General features: G+C 31.6%; 1 long non-coding RNA gene across 1 annotated transcript; it reads left to right on the top strand.

Annotated features, from left to right (window-relative positions):
* The first annotated feature begins 523 nt into the window (after positions 1-523).
* Positions 524-1,725, top strand: LOC149899748 (uncharacterized). The gene is made up of 2 exons (XR_016457900.1): positions 524-819; positions 1,197-1,725. It is a non-coding gene; the product is annotated as an uncharacterized LOC149899748 (long non-coding RNA).
* Positions 1,726-10,273: the final 8,548 nt, after the last annotated feature.

A 10,273-nucleotide genomic window follows, 5' to 3' on the forward strand; every position in this document is an offset into this window, starting at 1 on the left:
GGCTTTTATGAGTTCTCTCAATCTTAAAATCTTTCTGTTAGTCTAGGTAGGTATAGATATTATCGCGAAGATTTCGGGCAATATTATAAAATATATAAGGTAATCAATTACTTACAAAAAAATGGCAATAATCGTACACATTTATTTGTATTTTTTTAAATTAATCATAGTTACCAAAAAATAAGATTTTTTCAAAATTACAAAATTAAAAATAGCATTACACCAATATTCTACACTTTTTACTAATATTTTTTTATTTAGTCCTTGAACTGTACGTAACTCCAAACGTACCTAAATGTAAAAAAAAAACATGGCCGCATAAAAATTAGATTTGCAAACACGGAAATATTTAAAGTTATACAGCAAGAGCAAACGTGAAATACATACTTAATTTAAATGTTAATCTCAAAATTTTGATTTTATCTACAAAATATTTTTGGTTTTTGGTTAATGTTGTAATGTTGCAAAAACGATCATTAGGAGGATAAAATAAATATTGGATATTATTAATTTACATAGTAGGGGTAAAGTCACCAGTAGTTGACCATGTACCTGTAGTTGACCGCTAATGCACATAAACCGTTATAATAAGAATTCGCGGCAATTTTAAAAACTCATTCGTTAATAAGTAGTTAGTGCTGCTATCTGGTCAAATAGGCGCGTAAATTGCGCATCCATATCTGTCAAATATAGTAAATGGTGGTCAGTTGTTTGTTGAGTGACGGACCATTAAATCAATAAATTCGTTTTTGTAATAATATTCGTAGAGATTGAAAAAGTTTGAAGCTGAATACTAGGAACTTTGTCACCTTGTTGACGGTAAGTGTTTTTCGTTTTTTATTCGTTTATGGTTTATTTAAATGACAGGGTAATTAAAATTTAAAGATTTGTTGACAAAATTGAGATGTGGGGGTGGTCCAATACTGATTCCGTTTGACTGCGATTTTCTAGTAATTGACCATGGTGGTCCATTACCGAATTACCGTTTGACTATGATTTTCTAGTAATTGACCATGGTGGTCAACTTTTGATTATGTTCTGTATCTTTTAAATATACTGCATATAATAATTAATTAAAATAAACTGTTTTATTTACTTTAACAATAGATTGATTTTCTTTAGTTAGTTAGTTAGTTTTGTTTATGGTACGAATTTATGGCTATGATCTATTACTAAAACCAATTTTTATCTTGTAGATGCCTGGGAAAAGGGGCGCATTCCTAAATTATACTGAAGCTGCAATGCTTGTAGCAGTGAACGATGTTCGTCTTCATAAAACACCAATACGAACGGCTGCAAAAAAGTTCGGTGTACCAAGAATAACGCTTACAATTAATAAAGTAAAAGGGAAGTCACCGATGGAACGAAAAATGGGTCCGACATCCATCCTTACACCAGAAGAGGAGCATAAAATATGCGACTGGGTGCAAAAAATGGCAAAAAATGGCATAAAGATGTGCTCGACTATCCCTGGGATGCAGTAGTTGCTCACATAGAGGCTCCCAAGAAGACCAGTTCTACGAGAAATGTATATGATGTTCCAGAGATACATTCCTTGATATGATAAATTTGGCAAAAAGTTTGACGTTTACGCTTTGTGTTTGACAGTGTCCTTTTGTTTTATAACCATCTTTCGGATCTTTTAGAATCTTGTTTTTATTTAAATTATAGGCTTAAAAAGGCCTAATTATTATTATATTTCAAATAAAACGTTATCTTTTCATCTTATTGCTTCTTATTTAACAAATAACCCAATTAAAATTGTAGCATCTGAGTGGTCATCTACTGATGCAAAATATGGTCATCTTCTAGTTTTTAGATGGTCAACTACTAAATTTCTAATATAAGAACATTTTTAATTTTTTTTAAGTTTATTCGACCATTGTACGTGGTGAAATGCTTGTTCATATGTTAAAACACATTTCACAGGGTTTCCAAAAAAATAAACTTACTGAATTCATATGATAATTAAAGTCAAACATTTAAAAAGAATATTCTGTCTCCTTAAGTGGTCATCTACTGATGCTTTTACCTTACCTAGTAGTAGCTTTGATGCAAAGAATCGCATCAATATTATTCTGAAATATTTTTTAGTCTGCATTTTATATTGCAACACATTTTTTGATAAAAAAAGTTAAATAGTATTAATGTGCAGTAAGTAACATTTTTTGAATGCTTATAAAACCTAAACAGACCACCGAATAGCCAAAAATCTACCGAGCCATAAATAACAGCCAAATAAGCTTTAAATTTCTAATATTTCGTAATGAACAGACATGGAGTGGTTTTTAATACTTTAGACCGTAACAGATGAAAGGAGACTTAAATTATGAGAAACTAGTAAAAGAATAATTATGACTATATTCATGTTGTTTCCGTCTCGCTCCTTTGTTGCGTGTGTAAGAGAGACGACACCGGCGAATATTGGACGTGTTATGGAAATGTATGTGAATGTCCGAACGGTTAATACCGAATAGTTAACGCGGGTCTGTGGATATAGTCTAAGAGCAATATTATATTTTTGGTTGTAAAATATATTATGCGTACATGTATCGAACTTAAAATTATGAAATAAATTTTAAACGCAATTTTTTTTTAATATTTTAAAGGCTTTAGAAAAAGTGAATGTTACACATTCTTGTATCGTAAGTATCTTAATATTAGGTCAACTTTAATACATGTTAATAAGCTTCAAAAACATCGTAAAATAACTTGCTGAAATTCTTAATTTTTAAATAGTAATGGTTCGTTTATAATTAATTTAATATGTTAGACATAAATTTAACCATCTCTTTGCCTACAAATCGTAAGTATAAGTCCATCATGACCTTTACATCATTTGAGTTAGGCCCACTCGCCCAGGTGTGCTATCTATGTTTCTGGGACGGCTATTTGTCCAATTTTACGAGGTGAAACCGGCAGACAAACAGTCGCCGTGGTTCACGACAATATATTTTATTGTTTTTATAATAACATTGATTTAAACGGTTTATTGTTTAGAATCCATTTTGGAACATGCGAGTTTAGGCAATTTTTTGCCATAAATGTAAGGAAATAGGGAAAAATGGAGGATTTCTTAAAAACTTTGAAGATTTCTGATATGGGTCGTCTTTTTTTATTGATAAGGAAAGAGACGGTTCATTGTACTAACTAAATAAATAGGATTAATGTGGGATTATAAGTTAAACACCAATAACATATCTACTGTTTGATGTATAAAAACTATTTATTGCCAATATAAATACAGTACTGCTAAAGAAATTCCTATAATATACCGTAATGGTTGGTTATTTTATTACCTCTAACTATAAATATTTTCCAGGCTGAAGTCGACGACCTACCATAACCTAATCGTTGACGAAGTTTGCCTTAAACCGAACCGTGTTTAATGTATATAAAACTGAAAAACACATTGTGACTAAATTAAGGATCACATAGGAGACAGTAAATAAATCCATACAGAACATTAAACTTTAAAATTTCATAACACTTAATTCGTGGGGTATAATAAAAATAAGTATCTATAACACGCGTCTTTTGTATTACGTTACAAAAGACGCGTTGATATCATTCGATAATCCTGGTCCAAATCTTGCAGTTCAATAACAAATGAAAAAGTAAATAAATCCCAGTAAACTTGCAGTAAGTAGTACATCTCCTTTACCTCTACCAGGGGAAAAATATTAACCTTTTGCTCCTATTATAAGTTTGAACGTAATTATATGTATCCGTACCCCATCATAAAGCAGTATTATTTCTACTATGGAAAAATGACAGCGCTATTTACGTCGTCTTCGCCATCACTTCCACACTGGAAATAATTCTTCTTTAAGATAGTTCTGTTAAGTTAAGAAAGCTGAAATTCCTAGACGTTAGGGCGACCTTTAAGGCCGCCCTTTAAGGCCGCCGATGTCGGCCACTCCCGCTACTGTGTGACTCGACAAACACGCGATTTCATAATAGCTTAATGTATTGTATTTTAAAGCTCGTTGACATTTAAACTAATAGTGAATTGATAAAAATATGCCTTGTTGAAAGCTTTCTGCGGTAAAATTAATGAAAAGTGTTTCACAAACGATTTTTATAACCAAATTACTCATCTGACAATCTGGGTCAATTCGTCGTTTTTGGTGTATTTTTGCACTAGGGACTTTTTTATTCGACATTTAACAGCAGATAAAAAAGTAAACTATACCTAGGTAAATTTATTCTTTATTTTTCGCTCTTCATGTCTTACAGTCATACCCTTATGTTTATTTTCACTAACCTCTAAAATACTAATCATCAATACACATTTAAATAAAAACAAAACCTCTACAAAAATCAGGATTTACCATCAAAATCAAAACGGGTTACCAACAAAAACAACCACCTTTTTGTTCGCCGAATCAAATATGTATGTTTACATGTCTTAAGCTTTGGAATGTAATATCCTCATTGAAATAGTTAAAACTTCTAAAAGCAGTAAACCGGAGATGGAGATGATAATGTCAAATGTAACGGAACTCGGGATCGTGGTTAATATAATGAATGCCAACTGAGACGGTGTTTGGTAAAGCTGTATGTTTGTATGTATTTATTTGTATAGTAGTGAATGTGGATTTGAGATGTGTAATTGGAAGTATGATTGGCGAATACAGATAATATTGTGTTGATAACATTACATCGCTACTACACTATTTGTAACACGAGTTAGAGTAAATCGTCTCAAACTTATTTTTTTTTTGTTTTAATTTATAATTATTAATAAGAGGCAGCCGCGGCCGCCGCGCTTGTCGCACAGTTTTTGTTCGTGGTGTCCTCTCCATACGTAGTAATACCTAATACCTCAATGGTTGATAAATATTTTTTTTTTAGATTTGTTTCTGTATTTTGTATGTGGCCAGACATTGTCACTTAATCGATATATTATGTGATTTATAAAGTGTAGTATCATCAATTTCGGTTTAATTGTGCAGGATATAGTATTCCCTATACTTATCATGTAATTTATTTTTAATTCAATATTCATTGATTGTTGTTACTCTTTTTATAGTCGATATTGTTAGAATCAACAAGTATTTCATATAATAATGATTGTATATTATTCTATAGGATTGATTTAATGGAATAATTAAAATCACATCGTTACTGCAGTTAGTAATTGAAATATAAATGCAAAATATTCAAGATAGACGTGATCGTTTCTAGGATTGCTTAAATGTACGGAATTCAAACAACACGGTACCAATTCTGTTTTGTTTAGGGCTGCCACATAATTGGATTAATATTTATTTAACAAATCCCATGGCTAATTAGGTGTATGTAATTGAAGGAATGAGAATGCTCACCGCGTAAGATATACAGGTTTTATCCTCGCAAAACTCGAAAAAAGGTAAGTCCTAAGGCATATTTTTCTGAATTTTCCAAAATTGAACTACATACCTGTATTATTTTTTACAATGTAGGTATCTTTCTTAAGGACTGGATTTAAATATCGTAATAAAAATCAATTTACTTACGATATTATCTTTGGAATAATGCGATTTATTGCGTATAACTTGAAATATCAAATTCTGTACATCTTATTTAATTTTCCCGATTTTGCTATGTGACAACCCTATTCAAATATCATCGCTCCGTCGGTACTGAATTCCACAAGGGCTACCTTCACCTGACCTACGTTTAGTGTTTATTTATGTCTGGTTTCACTTATTTTGATTTGAAACACCGTAATTGATCTGTTACTTGTCAGCTATACATTAACTTGTTAATGAATTAAACAGAATGAAATATGCATTGTTTGTTTAGGTATGTTCGTTTTAGGGTTGTCAAAAAAATTACTTTATGGTAAAAAAAATGTAAAATTATTATTTTGAATAATAACTACACATTAAATTTTGCTTTTTATGGCATGAACTCAGGTTAAAAACAAGCAGATACTACAAATGTAACTAAAAAAAATTTTTTACCCATTTTATAGCAATGTAATTCAAAAACAATATAAAATTAACAATAATCAGTTTACACCATTCGATTTTTACCAAAAATCCAAACCATCTGTTCCATTTTAAACATTTAAAACTTTAAAAGTACATTTTCAAGTCCGTTGTAATCAACGGTAAGACCCATGGGTTAAAACTATAGCCCCAGGTAGGGACCAGATGTGGCATGGCAATAAATCTTTTACCATTGTCCAGTAAAGGTTTTTTAATATTGACCCGTTGGCAACAGCTGACAGCTTGGCCTATTAAAATTACTTTTCTAACACTTTAATGTTATTTTTTAATTGAATTAACCACTTCACCTTGATTATGCAATGTGTTATGGATTTTGAAATTAAATTTTTATATAAATTCCCGCGATGTTGCATTGCAGGTATTTACTCAAATATATAGTCCTTTTACTAAACAAATATGACCTAGAATCGATTTATTAAAATAAAAATAATATTTATATCTAGTATTTTTATGCACTGTGACTAACATACATTTTTATTTATGATTCTGTAATGTGTAAAAATTGAAAATAGTTTTAAAATACATAGTCTCATATAAAAAATATTTTATTCGAGTGGACTCTACATCGCTAGGAGCTTCTAGATTCTCTATGAATTGTCAACTAAGTAATTCGTTTTTATTATTTAGATGCCTTGTACAAAATGAAATATAAAGCATATCATTTTCATTTTCAACATTTCACTTATAGACCGGGAGATACTGACACAAAATTTCGAGTCATTTGTAACAGGATGGCGGTTCTACAGGGTTCTTAGTACGCAATGACAAAAAGAAAAATGATGGTGTGAACGCTGGTACCGGCGGCTTAGTCGCGTGGGCGTTAGTCGAACTCATCGGAAAATAGCGAAAGTCAAACGATTTGTAACAGTATGGCACTTATTTTTCCTGTAAGTTTGAGGATCAACGAATATAAATACAAAATTTCAAAGATCTAGGTGTTGGAAATCTTCACTTATATAAATTAATAATAAATTTATTTTTCAAGTATGACAGCACTTTTTCCCCCTACTAGAAGTATGGCAAATATATTAATGGTCACATTTTATCAAATACTCTCCAAAAAGCCAAATGCAATACTGGTACAAAAAGATAGGCGAAATAAAAAATTTTTGCAGATTTTCGGCGGTATGGCGACCATTTGGAATCGTCCGAAAAGTATGGCATGGCGATTTTCGTAAATGGCTGCACGACGATGGTTACCTGTGCAAAAGTTAGCTTGGTACAAATGGTTGAATAATTGTTTTTTTTAAATCAACACATTCGCGTCGGTATGACGGGCTGTAAGTCATACCGGAAAAGTATGGCATGACACTACCGCCTACTTCTTTTTTATGGGCTATCGGTAAATTCTAAAATTTTTGTGTTACAAATCGTTTGACTGTCGCTATTTTTCCGACGAGTTCGACTAACGCCCACGCGACTAACCCACCGGTACCAGCGTTCACACCATCATTTTTCTTTTTGTCATTGCGTACTAAGACCCCTGTAGAACCGCCATCCTGTTACAAATGACTCGAAATTTTGTGTCAGTATCTCCCGGTCTATTAGGTTTTCTTTATCTTATTTTTCTTACAATTATCGTCAAGTTATAAGCTCCACGATAAACGCCATCGGTAGAAAACCTATTAAAAAGATACAATAAACGTCGTTATTTAATCAGTTTTGTAAGAAGGTGTCTTTATGTACCAGAATTTGAATAGAACACACATAAAATAATGAATTTAAAGGCAAATAACCACCGAGGCACACTTCTCTATCGTTATCAAGGCTCATTACACATTTGTCTACTTAAGGTGTCCGTTACATCATTGTGGGGATTTTAAAAACTTACTGGTTTCAAATAAAAGAGAAGTTACCGCACCGCAGCAACTATGGTTAATGCTTATGCGTAATTAAGATAAGGGATTTATTGAATTTATCTAAGTGTATGCATCTCAGTGCACATACGTTTTATTTGATGTTATCCCTCGATTGAATTATGGGTGATATTATTTCTTAGAATCGTTATACTACCGAGTTTTTAAGGCAGGAATGTGAACTCTTGAGGGGATGGTTTAAACGCAATATTAATAAGGAACAGTAATAAATTTCACGTTATCTTCTAGAGGATATGTAAAAAATAAGGTTATTTCGTAAGTTAATTGAATTGGCAGCATAATTTAATTTATGGACTTTTATTATTTTAGCATACATTTGTTTTTTGCTTGGCGGAAACAAAACTAGCACTAATTAAAGAAATATTTAAAAACTCAATTAAGCGTATGGTCGATAAACTGGGCAGTTTTAATTCCTGTATATGTACTCAATAAATGTAGTTTCATTAAACAGAGGATATAAAATGCATATGGTGTATAGAGGAGCTAATAAGGTCGGATCTATGTTAACATAACATTACATAAAGGTCAGGTATTTATATACTTTGTGGCATTTTATACGTAGATTGGAGAGCTTTGAGCTTTAAAGGAAAGTCTGTAATGGTTTTAAGATATGATTTTGTATCGAAACGAGAAATGTGGAACATCTATGTGAAAAAGTCTTAAGGGCCCTTAGTAGGTGAAAACGGTAAATGGACTGTTATCTATGAGCTATAATTGAAAATATTGAAGTTTTTTCGCACTGAAATTTCTAATATGTATTACAGAACGTGTGTGTGATGGGACTGTTTTAGATTTAGAAAATACTAAATATTTTCATTCACTTTTTGATAAAAAATGTGAATGGCGCTTACGATTTTTGGTTTCGAGCACGTTGATTCCATACTGAACGCGAACCCCCTCACCCCTCACTTAAGGTGCGAATAGCTGAATTTTCGCTGACCGCCTAACCCCTCTTAAAAAATTTGTTAAATTATTTTGATTCGAATGAAAATAAAAAAGTACCTATATATGTTTGCTTTTGCTGACAATAGCATGATTAAATAATTAGAGTTTCCAACAATTTGACAGAATGATTAAGATTGATTGGTAGTATCTGAGACGAATAAAAAAAAAAATGATTGCACAAGAGTTATTTTATACGTCCAAAAAATGTTAATTACAAACATTTAAATCGAAATGTTTCAGTACTATAATTAGAGCTAGGACAAATAAAGCAAATCACTAATTACACATACTAATTATAATTAAATACAATTACTGGTCCGCACGCAATCCCACGCGGCGCTAAGCACGAAAAATGCAAAGAAATAAAGATGAAAAATCAGCGAACATTATTTTCAACTAATTAGGATTATCTCTTGGAATTCGCTCATTAAACAACTGACGTGAAATGTGTTTTAGCAGATGCTGGATGAGTGAAAAAAGCATGCCACGCGCTGTTTTACATATGACATCTCAACTGTCTGCCATGACACTTTTATGTCATCGATTTTAAAGGTGTTTCAGTGCATCGAACTGTATTTAGCAAAAAAAAAGTGTTCATCTATATATTTTGGGAGCATATTACTTTTGTATATTTTTTCCGAAGTTCTGTGAGTTATAATGCTCTATCGTCTGTGCTCTATAATTATTAATATTAAAAGGGAGAGTTTTATTTTGTTTCTTTGCACTTTACTTAACTTCAATGCACTTTACAATCTATTTGATTGTCTATCATGCGTGATGCATGCGTTACAAATAAGAATTGCTTCAATACTGAACTCCTTACATTACAAATGCCTGATTCGTAACAAAACTTTTATATACTTACTTCTCTACTTATATCAAAATCGTTTCAGCCGTTGAGGAGCAATATAATATAAACAAACAGGTATTTCACTTCATACAGAGTGATCAAGCAGTGAACAGAGAACGCATAAATAACAGAAGCGTGTTTATTGCCGTCATGTAAACAAATTTGAAGTGTGCCGTCTTCAAAGAGAATGGTTAAAAATAAATCAAATTATACAGTAAGTAGGTAAGTGTACAAGTTCATTAAATATTGAGTAATGTTACTAAATATACAATTGTCTCGAGAATAGTATTTTAGTAGCTGATGGTTATTGTAAATGTCTATTTAAACCCACTTCTTGTTTAAATGGATCAAAATTCCTTTGTGGAATAATAGGTCCTAAGCATACATAATATATAACATATTACATATTGGTTATATGAAAACTGATCATATTGTCTTGGTTTTTAACTATATACGGCACACATATGAGCAGATTAAATCTGTTAGTAAATAGAAAATATTAGACAATTTGCTAAACTTTCCACGTTCGTCAGAAAAACGAATAATCTATAAACTAAGGAAAGACAACAAGCCTCCTCCAAGTTCATCTGCCTCTAATAGAG

This window comes from Colias eurytheme, chromosome 20 (genome assembly GCF_061535395.1).
Source record: "Colias eurytheme isolate Ceu_HAF_F1 chromosome 20, ilColEury1 Martin Lab GWU primary, whole genome shotgun sequence".
NCBI classification, from domain to species: Eukaryota; Metazoa; Arthropoda; class Insecta; order Lepidoptera; family Pieridae; genus Colias; species Colias eurytheme.